The 17,207-nt window shown below is 41.3% G+C and overlaps 1 protein-coding gene across 1 annotated transcript in view; it reads left to right on the forward strand.

The window, feature by feature from the left end:
• The window catches only part of ABCA4 (ATP binding cassette subfamily A member 4), a 363,439-nt gene that overhangs the window by 23,397 nt on the left and 322,835 nt on the right, over nucleotides 1–17,207 (forward strand). The window lies entirely within an intron of this gene.

Below are 17,207 nucleotides of genomic sequence, written 5' to 3' on the forward strand. Positions count from 1 at the left end.
CAAAGTCAGCGACTAACATCTGGAGTTGCCTTCGGTGACATGTTTTAAAATCTTCCAATTTCCCACGATATTGTGACCACCCAGGGGGAGTTGCACCGTCTCCTGATTGGTGCGGGTCCCTTATGCTGTCACTTTCTCCTACCTCCTCCTGATATTACTTCCCTGACGAACACCTGCTGGGATGGTTCCGTTCGGGCTACCAGATTCACGTGAGACACAAAACAGGCAAATGGAAGGAGGAGTAAATCCTGAGCGTCCCCTGGGGAGGTGAGAATTAACTTAGAGGGTCTTTTGTTCTGGGAGGTGTCACCTTGCTCTAGTGGTTACAAATAACACAGACATATGGACCAGGCTAACATCAAGGCTTATCCAGTATTAAACATTACAATTACTTACATTATTATATTACAGTACATAATAGACATGCTAATGGAAATGTTTGTCCTGAGAATGATCACACATGCACTAGGAGACGGGAAGGGGGGACACAAAAGGACTAAAAAGTAAATTGATCTCTGCAATGACTGAGATGCTGCCAGTAAATTTGTAACACACATCCCATGTCCTCACACATTGTTTCTCTTTATATCCTGCTACAATTCCCTGATAGACTGATACATTCTCTAGTACAGAACCTGATATACTTGCACTACTATATCTTCTTTACATTAGCAGCTAATGAATGGGACATAGTGACTATCACAGCCATTATTTTAATACTTATTTCCTTACTTGTATATTTTCTTCACTTATCTATACCCATTTTATTTCGCTGGATTTGTTTTAGTATATGTTTATTAAAATGTATTATTAAAGGTTAAGTTTTATAATTATTACACTCATGCAATCATAGATGCATTCCTATGTAAGGACCCCTTCTTCTTGGTTTCTTGATTAATTTGTATCTCGGGTCTAGGAATAGCACCCCATAGTATTATAAAACATGCTATTGAGCTATTTTTATTAACATTTATATGGGTTACTTTGCATGAATGTATTATTGATACAATTCTCCTTGGTGCGATCTTCCTTTTGTATTATTGTGCACATTTATAACAACCTGCTTTTTTCTTTTGGACCAAAAAATGCATGCTGGGTTCAGTATTAGATGTAATCCTAGATTTTACCAGGATATCCCGCAAATTGCGTCCCCTCTTGTAACACGGCATGATTTCCTTGTTTTTAAAGATCGGTAACTCACGGTCACCAGAGACAATCGGCCACAAGGCTCGTGAAGCCCTAGGTAAAACCTGGCTTGCTAACGTATACTCAGATACCAACGGAATTTTGTTAGACTTAGAATTGCCTATTTGCTTATTCAATAACTCTATGCGTGGAATTTTAAGAACCTGTTCCTTAGCGTTACTAAGAATATTCTTAGGGTACCCTCGTTCCTCAAACGACTTGGTTACCTGGTCCAATGCAGCGGGGACCCTCTGGGGATCCGAAGTGATCCTCGCAGATCTATACATTTGAGACTTAGGTAGGGCTTTTTTCAAGGCTGGGGGATGGCAACTGCTATAGTGCAACAGAGTATTACGGTCCGTTGTTTTTTGGAATACTTACATACAAATTTTATTATCAATGATTTTAATATGAACGTCTAGATAATTAATCTCCGACGCACTTAAATTTTAAGAAAATTTGACTGGTTGCTCCTGGGCATTGATAGCATGAATCATCCCCGTTAACTCCTGCTCAGTACCAGACCACAGTAAAAACAAATCGTCTATATACCTAGTATATAGAATAATGTTCCTAGAAAAGCTGGAGTCCAAAAAGAAAAATCGATGTTCCTGCTCAAACATGAACACGTTGGCGTACGATGGGGCCACATTGGACCCCATCGCACACCCGGTACACTGTAAATAAAAATGGTTATTATGAAGAAAAAAATTCTTTGTTAAAGTGAACTCCAACAATTCTAGGAACAAATCCATATCCAGAGCATCGAAATTATTAGCCTGCAAAAATCTCTGCATGGAACTCAGGCCCATGTCATGAGGAATTATGGTACATAGATTTTTCTCATCAAGAGTGCACATAATGGTGCCTGTGGGTACATCTCCCAAACTATTGAGTTTTAACAAAAACTGAGTAGTGTCTTTTAAGAAAGTCGCCTGTTTCATAACTAATGGCTGTAACAAAAAATCTAAGAATTGAGAAATAGGCTGCAACAGAGAACCCCGGGCAGAAATGATAGGTCTGCCCGGGGGATCTCTAGCATCCTTGTGCACTTTGGGGATGGTATATATAACCAGAACCAGTGGGAACTCCACTGTAAGAGCATCTAACAATTTTTTATCAATCAATGCCTTTTGAAACGCTGTAATAAGAATAGAGTCCAAGCACTTTTTATATTCTATGGAAGGATCTTGATGTAAACGTCTATATGTATCATGATCTGCTAGTTGTCGATCAATGTCCGCGAGGTACTTCGTAGTGTCCATCACTATGATACCCCCGCCTTTATCGGCGGGGCGGATGACAATGTCTTTGCAAGCTGCAAGATTACTTAAAGCAGATTTTTGTTCACGAGACAAATTATGATAATGGTGTTTAGGTGCTTTATCAAATTTGGTGATGGATTCATCTACCAAGCGGGTGAAGGTTTTCAGTGAGGCATTAGATGATGGGGGATCAAAGGAGGACTTAGAGTGTCTCTGAAAGAACTCATCAAAAGGGTCTGAATGTGTTGTTAATTTATGTTGAAAAAATTCCCTAATTCTCAAGGAACGGCTGAATTTATGCAAATCAACCTTCCATGGGAGGTCCTGATGGGAATTACTAGGGATAAATGATAGCCCTTTATCTAAGACAGATATCTCGATATCACTAAGGCTCCGAGAGGACAAATTAAAAATGAGTTCTTTCTCCTGTTGGATGGTGGTTTTGCCAATTCTCTCGTTCTGCCTCCCCCATCTGGTAAGCCTGGTCCCGGATTGCCGTTTATATATATATACACATACACATATACACTAGCTGGGATACCCGGTGTTGCCCAGGTTGAAGACTGGACCCTGAAGTACACCTGCAGCCTTTATTTGTTACCATCATCCTCACCCATAACCCTATTGCATTGACCCTGAAAAGGACCCACTGTTTGCTAACATGCATGCAGTGGTGTAACTACCGTACTACTCTAGCTAAAAAGGACAAACAGACAGCCAGGCATGCTTTAGCTAGAGTAGTATGGTAAGAGACAGAGTGAAAAGTGATATGGTGTCAGCCAATCAGCTCGCAACTGTCATTTTTCAAACACAGCCTGTGAGACGCAGTTAGGAGCTGATTGGCTGGCACCTTATCACTTTTCACTCTGTCTCCTAACACTGCTTAGTAAATAGACCCCCTACTTTTAAAGGAGGTCAAGGGGGGAGAAGATGTAAGAAAGGGCACTACAAATCTAAACAATGCTTGATAATCTTTAAGAAAACATCACATCTAACTATTAAGGGAAAAGTTACTGCAGAAAAATGTAAATTGCCAGCATGCCATACACCACACACAGGCTCAGAGCATGGCCTTTATTTCCAAGTTCTGGTCATGCTACTGCTCTTTAATGTGCTAGAATGCTTATTGCGAATGACACGGCCAAACCAAGTCAGGCATCTTCTGTAACCTCGCATGTACCACCCTCTTGCTCTGAGTCTAGATGTGTCATCTCTAAAACAGGCAAATCAGGGCACAAAAAGCACACTAAGGCTGAAGAACAAATTGTGTCTTCACAAACTTCACAGAGACCTGAGGAGAGTCCAAGGGTGTCTTCTATGTGTGAGTCTGAGTCCGATTCTATCAGTGTAATCCCAGAGAAGTCTCCTACTACCATTTCTGAACCCTCTCCAAATGTGAGGATGATGATGGTTTGGACATAGAAATTGGGGGTGCAACTTTGGAAGTTGTAAATGTGCAACATGATGAAGGGGATCATTGTGTATCTGACACTAGTGAGGATGATGCTGAATGTGTTGGACAAGAACAAGATGATAAAATTCAGGAGGATGATTTTGTTTGTGTCAAAGCCAGCTGTGGCAGCACTTTATGTCTGTAAAAAGAAGCACATTGTCATAATATACAAATAAGTAACAATGGTCCAAACCGCCTGTGCCCTGTGAATGCAGCCCGATTCACGCTTAGGAGTGCCACTCCTTCAGAAATACACAAAAACACAAATTAAGCGTTCCACAGGTGCTGTCACATCTCACGATTCCTCTCTCTTTCCTCTCCACCTTGTTGTAGAATTTCTCAAGTGAGGAAAGAAATAGACAATTATACTCCAAGCAGAGCAAATAAGTCTACAATGTGGTGAGTTAATCACCTGAAGGGACTCACCTATATAAGGTGCCCTATACTCCCATAAGTTTCTTTCACGTGCCACACATATACGTATCTCCGCTGGGTTTTGTACCAAAAAAACCTCCCCGCAGGGAATAGACTCACTTGGGATCAGGTATCAACGTTCCCCAAAAGGTTTCTTTAATGGTTTCTCTGGTCCCTCAGCACATAATGTACAGATGTGTTTGTATGGATGAACAGGAATCTTCATGCAGAGATTATATTCCAAAAGTAATTATTAAAATGAAAAAAATCAAAAAGAAAATACCATACACTTCTCAGCAAATAACAGGGTTCACCTATAGAGTTCGTGGTCACTTCATCCGGATTGAAGTGTGACACTAATCTTAAAGTTCTTAGTTGTGAGGTGAAGCCAGTATGGCTATACTTTTACTATTTTTTTCATGTGCTGAGGGACCAGAGAAAACCTTTAAAGAAACCTTTTGGGGAACGTCAATACCTGATCCCAGGTGAGCCTATTTCCTGCGGGGAGGATTTTTGGAACAAAACCCAGCGGAGATACGAATACGTGTGGCAGATTAAAGAAACTGTTATGGGAATATAGGGCACCTTATATAGGTGAGTCCCTTCAGGTGATTACCTCACCACATTGTAGACTTATTTGCTCTGCTTGGAGTATAATTGTCTATTTCTTTCCTCACTTGAGAAATTCTACAACAAGGTGGAGAAGAAAGAGAGAAACACATTGTCATGTCTAGGCAAAAGACCAAAAAAATCACCTCCTCCCATGTGGATATATGTTTTGCCAAATCCTGGCAACATTTTTTATAGCATCTGTGGCATTTGTAGTGCCAAAGTAAGTAGAAGTAGGGACGTTAATCATCTAAGCACATCTGGCCTTTTATGCAATTTGCAGCAAGTTCATTCAAGTTTTTATCAAGAGGAACCATGTATGACATCCACCAACCTGTTGCATTGCAGATCACTGAAGCCATGACAGCTATGTTAGCATTAGATCTACATCCAATATCTGCCATTAATGCATCAGGTTTTAGCCGCCTAGTTTAGGTCATTTGTCCATGCTACCAAATTTCATCTCATTTCTATTTTTCCAATAAACAAAAATGTATTCTTTGCCTATAAAATGCTATTTTACTGACTATCCACTTAACTTCAGATATTTGGACAGGGGCTACTGGTCAGGGCCGGTTCTAGACTTTTCGGAGCTCAGGGCGAAAGTTTCCTTTGGCGCCCTGAGCTCGGGGGGTTTGACCTGATAGGGGGCGTGGCTATGGGCACAAAAAAAAAAGACATTGCATGGATGGTGTCGTTATTAGCATCACATTACTGAGGTTATGAGTTCAATTCCTGACCAATGCACTATCTGTGTGAAGTTTGTATGTTCTCACTCCAAAAACATACTGGTAGACTTCTGACAAAAAAAAATTACCCTAGTGAATGTGTGTGAGCATGTGTTAGGAAATATAGATTATAAACTGTACTGGGGCAGAGACTAAAATATTCACTGTAAAGCGCTGAGGAATATATGTGCAAAGTATAAATAACTGTTAATAAATAAATGTTACGTTTCTGCAAACTCTCTAAGGACGTGATATTATGATGCATACAGTATTGGCCCTAGAAATAAGCAGCTTGTATTACACAATGTAATATACTGTACATGCTGGAGGACAGTGGATGTTACCGAATAATAATTGCTACACAAGGGGATGGAATAATCACTTAAAAAAGGCAAACACTATATTTCACAATGCAGTAAGCCTTATACAAAAAAAAAAAATGTTCCCCCCCCAAAAAAAAGCATTTTGCATGTTTTCCATCATAAGTTGGCAGGTACCACTGCCCCTTAACTTTTGAAGCAGGGACTACTGAATGCTCATGGTATAACTTAAATAATGCTTATTTAAGTATGCTAATTCCACAGCATTCAGAGCACTCATAATATAATACTCGGTGAGCAGTAATTGTGCTGTGCAATCAGCAGGGAGCCAGGCAATATGTGATCTGTTCACCCCAGCTGTCCCGATTTCTGTATGACCTGCAGTTCCAGTGCTGTCAGGCACGATGGAGTGAGTGTGCAGTGTACTACCTGCTCATGCCAATGCACACACACAATCTGTATTGTGTATGTGTGCGCACCAAGTGACTAGAAGAGCAGTTAAAGAGAAATAGGCAACTTACCTCAGACCAACCTGCTGTCTTGAGCAAAACAAATTAAATACAGAATCCTGGCAAGCATCAGAAGGACTACAACTACGGTGTCCTGCATGGGTCAAAATAGGTAAGAAAGCGTTATTTTTTTAACTTCACCAGGACTGAAAGGTTTGCAACAGCTTACAATTGGGTCACTACACTTTGGCAACCATGCTTGATCCTAGGTTTATATCCAACATAATAACTTTCTTTCCAACAGACACAGATCTTAAGAGATGCAAAGAACTTCTTGCCGAGGAAGTTTCCAGCTCAAGTGGCACATGACACAATGTCTCCTGCTTCAGTTTCTCCTGACAATGTTGCTGACCTTTTCCAAGAGACACACTGGTGATGATGATGAGTCAACTCAGTGCACCAAAGTGAAACATTATGACATCTTGTAGGCTTACAAGAATTGTCCACATATATTGATACCTCTACCTTGACTCAATCTGATACAATAAACATCAATAGAATGGTCGAGGATTACTTTAATGATAATGCACAAATTAGCATGCCACACAGTCCCTTTGAATACTGGGAGGAAAAAGGCAATTTGGAGTCCCTTGTATAAACTAGCTATGGTTTACTTAGGCTGCCCACCCTCCAGTGTGAACTTGGAAAGAGTGTTTAGCAAAGCTGGGAACCTTGTGAGAGATTAGTGCAGTTGCCTACTTCCATCAAATTTAGAAAAACTGATGTTCATCAATATGAACTACAAATTTTATGAGGAAGACCTTTGCTGCCAATTACAACAAACAGATTTCTGTAAAGGCAGATTCCAGTGGGGATAAGCTAGTTTTGTGTGATGATGCTATTAACAAGAGTGATGAGCGTGATAATGACATATTCCAACTGTGAGGATGAGTAACAGCACTTTTAGCCACCTTAAGTCTATTGGTAGCTTGGTTTAATGAAACTGCCAAGATGTTTTCTTTTGTGGGATCCCAAACAAACCAAGCACTTCAACCACAAGTACTTGGTTTGTTAAACTGTGCATGTCCTTTAAAATATGCAACATAAGGGAAGCTGGGAGGGTCCAAGGACTTTCCATTGTGCATCACTTTACATTATGGGCATTGCCCACCTTGCTGTATTGATGTAAAGACTACTAGCCTATTACTCAATTTACCTGTACTGGCCTGAGGCTATATTATATTTTCTAGTAAGCTTTTACTTTTAGGCTTTTAGTTCTTGATTAATGAAAACATTCTATAGGGTTGTATAGGTTATTAAACTACCATCCTGTCTGCCACTATATTTCATAATCTTTTAAACTGCCATGTGTTTGTATCACTGCTCTGTTGCTTACTTTAGTCAGCCAGCTCTTTTAAATAAATCCACAACCAAAAAACTTGAGCGTGGTTTTGCCAAATCCAAAACACGACAATTATAAGAACCAAACCCAAAACACACGGGTCTGCACATATATATTTACAGTAAAGTGGATGACACCAATTGCTACAGTCAAAATTTAATTTCAGTTTAAAAATACCTTTGATCTTTTTCATTATCTGTATGTGAGAGCACCAAGATTGTTACTCCTATTTGTATCTATTCATTTATAATATAGTGACACCAGTGGCATCACAAAGGGGGTGGAGGCCGCATCCAGGTGTCACCGAGGGATGACACCAACGTGCAGACTCCCCCTCAGTGACAGGAACTGGGTGCTGCACTGTAGTATTAATTGCTAATGACACTGTGAGGGAGCGAGCACGGCACACAGGGCAGTCCGCACCTCCTGCTCCCCTAAGTAAGAAGCACGGAGGTTCAGGTCATGTGGCCACGCCCCATTTTTGGGGGCACACACAGCGTCCATCCCCGCACTGGGTGACACTGCGGGGAGGGACGCCACCGAGTGACACTATTTGTAACAAAAAGCCTGCCTTTACAGGAGTGCTTATGAAAGTAATTTATTTTATTGACACTCCAATCTTAGTTAATTGCAAATATTCATTGGTATACAGTTTTCAGGATGCATAGACTCAAAACCGAGGCATAATAAAATAGGCATCTCCACTAAAAACAAATAAATGAACTCTCCTGTCTCTCCTATTGGAGATTAAATGGGTGTGGCTATTGTAAAAGTGGGTGGGGTCATCTAATCCAGGGGATTATAATAAAAATAGATTGGACTGTAAATTGGTGGAGCAGGATAAGTGGATGGAGCCAATATGATTTAGGAAACCTCCTGTAGGCTGTACTATATATACTTAATTGTTATCTAGTACTGGACTGGCAGCTGTGTGGAGTTATAAACAGAGAATATGCATTTTGCTTCCAGCATAATTTCCTGTTACTGGCACAGCAGGTCCCCCAAACAATATCAGTCAACTGTTTTACACCCAAAATAAATAGAAATACATTACTTGCACAGATTAAAGTAGGTCAAAGCACTGACTAGATGCATCAGTAACACATCATCCTTCTCCATAATATAATCTTATTACACAAGATTATTCATTATAATACCCTAATTTGTTAGACCTTGCCAAAACATTAGTTTGTGTACTAGAAAGCACCTAAAAGTAGATTATCTCTAAAATGAGCCTTTATTTCTCTTGTTTAGTAGTTGGTGACCTACAAGTTTAGAGTAGCATGCATAAATGCAGCACTCTAAGCAATCCCATAGAGCACGTTTTGATTTGTACTGTATGTCCCATGGTGTTTTATGGTGCACCTATCAAATCAATGCAAATGAAATATACAGTGACTATACAGACATCTGCTAATGTGATTTATCTCCAATTATTTATCATTTACATTGTTGATTTGCAGTAGTGAAATTCAACTCCAGCTTTTAGGGACAACCGACATGCTATCATACTTCTAACTATAGTGAACGGTGTTTAATTCCCATTTGTAAGGCGCAATGGAATATGCTGGTGCTATATAAATAACTAATAATAATAATAGTGTTTTGTTTTTTTTAATTAACAGAAAAATGAAGTAAGGAAATGGGAATGCTAGGATGAATTGTGTGGGACACTAGACCACATCGGCCAATTGCCTACATTTAATCGGGACAATCCCAATTGGAAGGCTATATCCTACCATCCCACTCATGGCCACCTTTGTCCAGCAGATACTTTGTCTAATGGATTGGAAGATTGGGTGGTATGCTCCCTTTATAACTATTGATAGGTAACAGGTAGGGAGCACATAAGCAGTTTAAAAATGTTAGAGACTCCCCAAAAGTGTGGTGACCACACCTCTGTTGTGTGGTTACCACACACCCATTGTCATGTGACCAGGTCACTTTTTAATATCTGTCCGACATTTGACCAAATTGAAGGACCAGCAAAATTGTGAGGTATACTATTTCTGTAACACAAATAGAATTTTCTGTGCAAAAATATGTGGCTAGTGAATAGGGGTGGACTTAGACCCCAGCAGGGCCAGATTAAGAATTTAAAGTGACCCTGGAAAAAATGATGAAAGTGACCTCATGTGGCTGGGGCAAGCACATATGTAGGCTGGGATAAAATAAATTTTCCCAAGCAGTGTAAAAGAAAGAATTAACAATACATTTGTTGCTGCCTAAGTGTACCTAAAGCATAAGGCAGTCTAGTAAAATTCAATACAGAGAATTTCCCAGTGATGTCATACAATAAAGAAGCAGCTGAGTGACCACCATACAATACTGACCACCTAATAATGCAAAAAGTATCCTAGAAACCACCTTACAATATAGTGAAGATCCTAGTGACCGATATACAATACAGAGAGCATCCTACTCACCGTGATATGGTACAGTGAAAATCCTAGTGATTTACATACAATATTAAGAAAATCGCAGTGATTGTCATACAGTGCACAGAGCATCCCAGTGACTGCTATAACATACACAGAGCATCCCAGTGACCACAGTACAATACATAGAGCATCCCAGTGACCACCATACAATACACAGAGCATCTCAGTGACCACCATACAATACAGAGAAATTTCCAGTGACTGCGAAATAATAGAGTATTTTTGTGACATCACAATCATGCATTTAGTATTAATTAACACCACTCAAGAATCATTAACTCAGCACCATCATAAAAAATGAATTCAATATAATTAACCTTTCTACAACCATTAACTTCCTCACACCTTCATTGATACATTTCATTTAATTTCATATTCATTTGTGGAGCTGCAGCTCTAGTGGCCACCTTTATCTACTGCCAAATATGCTTACATCACCATAAAAAGTAGATTAGATAAGTAAATTATAAAACCTATCATAACAGATGATCAAATCTAATTTTAATTAGAGATGTACGGTTCGGTTTTAGTGAAAACTGAACACACACAAACTTTGGGGTTCCAAGTCGAACCAAGTCTCTGCTCAGATCACTTTGAGATTCCGAGTAGAACCGAGTTCTGACTAGAGTCTTCTGGCAAGCTCAGATCTTGGATCTCAAAAACATGTTTCTGATTGCATGTAAGTCCCTCCCTCATAATTTTAGATTCCATTTCATACAGGAGATTGTATGGAGTGGGTGTGGGCTGTAGTTCATGCTGCAATACTACAGACTAGTCATCATTAGAGAGAGTTGTATGTAAATGGAGTGGGAGAGAAGCGTGTAAAAGACTGCAGGCATCTTTGTCACTGTGTATGTTTGTCAGACACTAGCTAGCTAAACACTTTACTGTGTGTTAGCTTTAATATATAGTCAGGTGCATAAATATTGGTACATTGACAGAATTTTCATATTTTGGCCTCTATTCACCACCACAATGGCTTTGAAATGAAACAAACAAGATGTGCTTTAACTGCAGACTTTCAGATTTAGTTTGAGGGTAATTACATCCAAATCAGGTGAACGGTGTAGGAATTACAATGGTTTCTATATGTGTCTCCCACTTTTTAAGGGGCCAAAAGTAATGGGACAAACTCAACAATCCTAAATCTAACTTTCACTTTTTAATACTTTGTTGCAAATCCTTTGCAGGAAGTCTGGAACGCATAGACATCACCAGACGCTGGGTTTCATCCCTGGTGATGCTCTGCCAGGACTCTACTGCAAAAGTCTTCAGTTCCTGCTTGTTCTTGGGGCATTTTCCCTTCAGTTTTGTCTTCATCAAGCGAAATGCATGCTCAATCGGATTCAGGTCAGGGGATTGACTTGGCCATTGCATAACTTTCCACTTTTTAGCCTTAAAAAACTCTTTGGTTGCTTTTGCAGTATGCTTCGGGTCATTGTCCATCTGCATTGTGAAGCGCCGTCCAATGAGTTCAGAAGCATATTGCCCGAAACACTTCAGAATTCATTCTGCTGCTTTTGTCAGCAGTCACATCATCAATAAATACAAGGGAACCAGTTCCAATGGCAGCCATACATGCCCACGCCATGACACTACCACCACCATGCTTCACTGATGAGGTGGTATGTTTTGGATCATGAGCAGTTCCTTTCCTTTTCCATACTCTTCTCTTCCCATCACTCTGGTACAAGTTGATCTTTGTCTCATCTGCCCATAGGCTGTTGTTCCAGAACTGTAATGGCTTTTTTAGATGTTATTTGGCAAACTCTAATCTGGTCTTCCTGTTTTTGTAGCTCACCAATGGTTTACATCTTGTGGTGAACCCTCTATATTCACTCTTGTGAAGTCTTCTCTTGATTGTTGACTTTGACACATATACACCTACCTGCTGGAGAGTGTTCCTGATTTGGCCAACTGTTGTGAAGGGATTTTTCTTCACAAGGGAAATAATTCTTCTGTCATCCACCACAGTTGTTTTCCATGGTCTTCCGGGTCTTTTGGTGTTGCTGAGCTCTCTGGTGCATTCTTTCTTTTTAAGAATGTTCCAAACAGTTGAATTGGCCACACCTAATGTTTTTGCTAGCTCTCTTATGGGTTTGTTTTGATTTTTTAGCCTAATGATGGCTTGCTTCAGTGATAGTGACAGCTCTTTGGATCTCATATTGAGAGTCGACAGCAACTGGTTCCAAATGCAAATGTCACACCTAGAATCAACTCCAGACCTTTTACCTGCTTAATTGATAATGAAATAACGAGGGAATAGCCCACACCTGTCCATGAAATAGCTTTTGAGTTGATAGTCCCATTACTTTTGGCCCCTTAAAAAGTGGGAGGCACATATAGAAACCGTTGTAATTCCTACACTGTTCACCTGATTTGGATGTAATTACCCTCAAATTAAATCTGAAAGTCTGCAGTTAAAGCACATCTTGTTTGTTTCATTTCAAAGCCATTGTGGTGGTGAATAGAGGCCAAAATATGAAAATTCTGTCAATGTCCCAATATTTATGCACCTGACTGTATTTACACAAACACATACATTACATTTTATATCTATAATAATTGCAGAAGGTCTGTTTCATCTCCTCAATGCACGCACAGTTGAAACATGGGAGAGCGCTCGAAAGACTCCCATTGTGAGGGAGAAAGGACAGACCTCGAAAACAAGACAATGAGACAGTGTACAGGTAAGTATGCCACCAGAGGGAACAGGCGGGACAGAGCAAGGGGCTGGACAGTGCGGCAGGGAAGGAGCCATGACAGAGTAGGGAGCAGAGACTAGTACATACAGTATATATGTACTAGTACAGTGTTGGCTAACCTTGACACTCCAGCTGTTATGGAACTACATAACCCAGCATGCACTGCTACAGTTTTGCTATTAGGGCATACTAAAACTGTGGCAGGGCATGCTGGGATATATAGTTCCACAACAGCTGGAGAGTCAAGGTAAGCCAACACTGTACTAGTATATATATATATATATATTCATTGTGACAACTGGGTAATTAGCTCAGTAAAGAGGTCAGTGGTGCAGTGAGTAGGTGCATAATAAAGATCCACACGCAGCTCTTTAGGTTTAAATGATAATAAATGGTGCTTTACTGTCAGCATTTCAGGAACAAAATAATAAACAATCTTGCCCCTCATGCAGGGCACTACTTCACTGCTTGAACCCTGACTATAAAGGGGCAGCTAGTCTGCAAACAACACAGTCTCTTGTAGTCCCAGATAATCGGGAATCTGTGTGATCCCTGTCACTGTGTCCGCAGCTGAATCACCCGCTGAAATCACCCTGCAGACCAACATTGAAGACCATGTCTAGCAGGGCTGCCATCCGGGGGGAATGCCGGGACTGGAGTCCTGTTCCCAGACAGAAGGGGGCCTGCCTGCAGTGGCACTGTGTGGCAGCGATCAATCTCTTCGGTTGTTTGTAATCTCCATATGCTAAGTTTTGCCAGGATCAAAGATTGTGGATTGATTAGCTGTCTGCCACATTCTGAATGTATCAAGTGCTGAGCTGCTCATGAGCCTGCCAGGCACTCTACTAAAACCCCCGCGGCAGCTGCTGTAAGATGAAACAGTGAGTGAAATGCTAATAATGCACACGGTTTATCATGCAAACATAGAGGGCTGTCTAACTCCATATTTCATGTATGCAGCTATTGGAAAAGTGATATAACACAGTAATTTGGAAGAGAATGATGAGAGTATGACAGTGTGTGCATGAAGCCAGCCTCTCAGCCCCACCTGTGTAATTTGTCCTGGTTTTATGAGATTGTGTGACAGTGTGTGGCCTTGACAAACTTCAAACCTAGGCAAAACCTAATCCTGGCCAAACTACACCACAATGCAAAGTTTGGTGGAGCTAAGTACAAAACTTTGGCCTTGCATAAAGGACAATCAGATACACACTTTCTTGCTTATTATATAAATTTCACCAGACCATCATGCACTGGGCGAACTGGGTCTTTTTGAAAAGTACATAAAACTCCTGAAATTTTAGTAAATAGCCTTTTACATGAATCATGTTCTGTTTATCTTATTACTTTCCCCTCTTTCTCTTCTCCCCTTGTTTATTCTGAAAAGTTCAGTGTGCAGCAAAACCTGAATCACCCTGTATTCCTGCTGGATGTCTTTGCACATTCTTGGATGTAAAAAGGAGCTTTTGGCACGGCTTATTGGTTTAATTCAAAACTATTTGCAATCTTAGCATTCTCAGCATCCGCCTCCTCCAAAATTCTGCAAGTGTTTCTTTACTAAACCTGTCAGAAAAACCCCAAGGTAGGCAGCATATCTTTGCTGACTGCAACCTACTCCTCAATCTAAACAAACCCCCCCAAGTATTTCAAAACCACTTCTCATTTTTGTGATAAAGATTGCATATAGTAACACATAAGTAAAATGTCTGGGGAGGCTGATGTGCGTTTCCAAGCCAGCCATATAGCTTAGCAGGAAAGTATAGGAAAACATTAAGAGAGAACTAAAAAAAAAATCATTAACAACAAATACATAAAAAGTTAAAAGTTGGTGTTACTTGCAAACAATTTAATTCTACTTGGCTACATTATCTCTTCTACAATATGGTACAGTCTGTGACGAATTTGAGTAATAGGAGAGACATCTTCATAAACAATAATAGCAACAGAAGCACCTGCTCTTTATGACAAATAAAAAAGAAATCAAATAATAGAAAAGAAAGCATTATATAAAAATAAACTTCTAAAATCAATTAAATAAGAATGATTTCATTTACAGCATATTTTCTGTACTTTCAAATAAAGAATAATGTTGTGTAATCCATGATGCAAATTTAAAATAAAAAAGTAGTTTTCTATCTTTTTTATTGATTTAGTATTGCTGTGTGCGCTGCAGGTCTGGGCCTCTGCATCATCCTAGAACATCTGTCTCTCTTGGAAATATACAGTACATTACTTTATACACTCAGTTATCCTAGCTCAGCTAATCCGTGACAGCACAGCTACCTATTTTACAGCACAGTGGAAACAGAAGAGTTATTAAGACTGACCGAGTAAATCTAGTGATGACAACGGCAACTTTAAATAAAAAAAAACCATCCTATTACAAATGTAAACTTATGTACTAAAATGTATACATGTGATATAGAACCAATGTCATATCTATAATGGGTGCAGGGTGTGCAGGGCCGTAGAAAGCCGTGGCGGGCCAAGGTACAGAGGGGGCGTGGCCTAATAGTGGGCGGCGTGGCCACGCCCCCTCAAGAAAAAAAAACCAGTTTTGCAGCGCCGCGCACCAGAGAGGGGGCGCTGTAAGCCCCTCAGCCTGGCACAAAGCCAGGGGGGTGCGAGCAGTGTGCTCGCCACCCCCACAGGAAAGGAGACTGCTGTGGCTGCTGAGAGAGAGAGATGGGAGGGGGGCAGCGCCGGGCCCCTCAGGAAGCCCGGGCCCAAGTAAACAGTACCCACACCCTTGCCTCTTGGCGCCCCTGCTTACCTCTCCGGAGTGCTGCTTTGCAGGGCCGGACCAACGCAGCAGAGCACCAAAAATCACCGGTAAAATGGGAACAGAGATGTCCTCAGGAATATGGTGCAGGGTAATTTTCCCAGACACCTGCAAGTGTGCCAGAGAGGAGGGGGCCCACACAGAGTCTGCACACGGGCCTTTCCTCTCTTAAAACGTCCCTGTATAGGACCTTATTCAGAGACGGACTCGGTTGGGATAGCAGCTGAGTCTCTGGACGCAGCCGCTGTGCGAGAATATGTAAAAGCAGCAGGTGGCGTCTGTAGTAGAAAGACGACCACTGTGCAGGCTTTAGTGATCCACTGTTGCACCTGAAGATACAGCATGAGATCACTCTGCGTGACCATCGTTCCACTGAGAAACCCTCAGGTTACTCAGGATGGCCGTCTATTTCACACTTCCAGGGCCAGAGTGAGCTCCAGTCTCCTGCTCCGGCTGCCTGCGAAAGGAAGGGAGCTGGGCACCCGCTGGTTACAATCTCAGCAGACATCTGGCAAATGGTGCCTCCCTGCGGCGCAGGGGTTAAGTTGGCTGGAGGAGCCAGAACTGGTTCCGCCTCCTCCGGTTCACTTTAACCCCAATGGGTGTGGGGGCCCTTAAGGTGTGGGGGCCCAGGGACGATCGCCCCTGTCGCCCCCCCATTAATCCGTCCCTGTGCGCAGCGAAGCCGCGCACGACTACAGAGGCGACCACCACTCAGGCGGCACAGGGGCGCAGCTACCCCTGGAGCCGGCCCTTCATGCTGGTGTAAAGGGGCATCTATTCCCATAATAAACCAGCAAAGACAGACATGCTGGTGTAAAGTTGTATCTAAAGCAAAGGACAAGGCTATGCTAAGGCTACCAGATACCCCTGTTGCCAATGGCCAGTCCCTGTTTCACGAGGCCTATCCTGGAAAACATTTAGTTTCAGTTAGTCAATTGTAAATGAAAAATCCCAGACCCATGTGAATGTCTTCCACATGAAATGTGTAATTCTGGCATGCATGACCCTGTATATTGGATATATTGTTATCAGTGTTTGTTGATATTTGACAATTTTTTGCTATATGCAGAGTTCAGACTTGGGGGCCCATTTATCAATAAATATTAAAAGACCCGTCTTTGGGGGCTAGCTGCAAATATTTAGTCTCCCCCAAATGTATGACAGAGGGACGGCAGCAGGTATCCCTCCATTCCTGCTGGCAGCTGCAACCCCCATTAGGTTTCTATGGGGGACGTGATGTTGCCGTATTTACCAATTTCCAGAATGCTATGCATTCCAGAGATTGGCCCCCATAACTGAAGCCTATGGGCTATACATCGCAAATTTAGCCATGGAGGGTTGTCCATGCAGGTGACGGATGATACATGGCAACGGTAAAATCGCATTTTGCAATGCGATCTTGGCGATAACATTGCGCTCAGATAGCTTTGGAAATATGATTTTTGATAAAT

This window comes from Taudactylus pleione, unplaced genomic scaffold, assembly GCF_031769625.1.
Source record: "Taudactylus pleione unplaced genomic scaffold, aTauple2 ptg000341l, whole genome shotgun sequence".
In the NCBI taxonomy this organism is placed as follows: domain Eukaryota; kingdom Metazoa; phylum Chordata; class Amphibia; order Anura; family Myobatrachidae; genus Taudactylus; species Taudactylus pleione.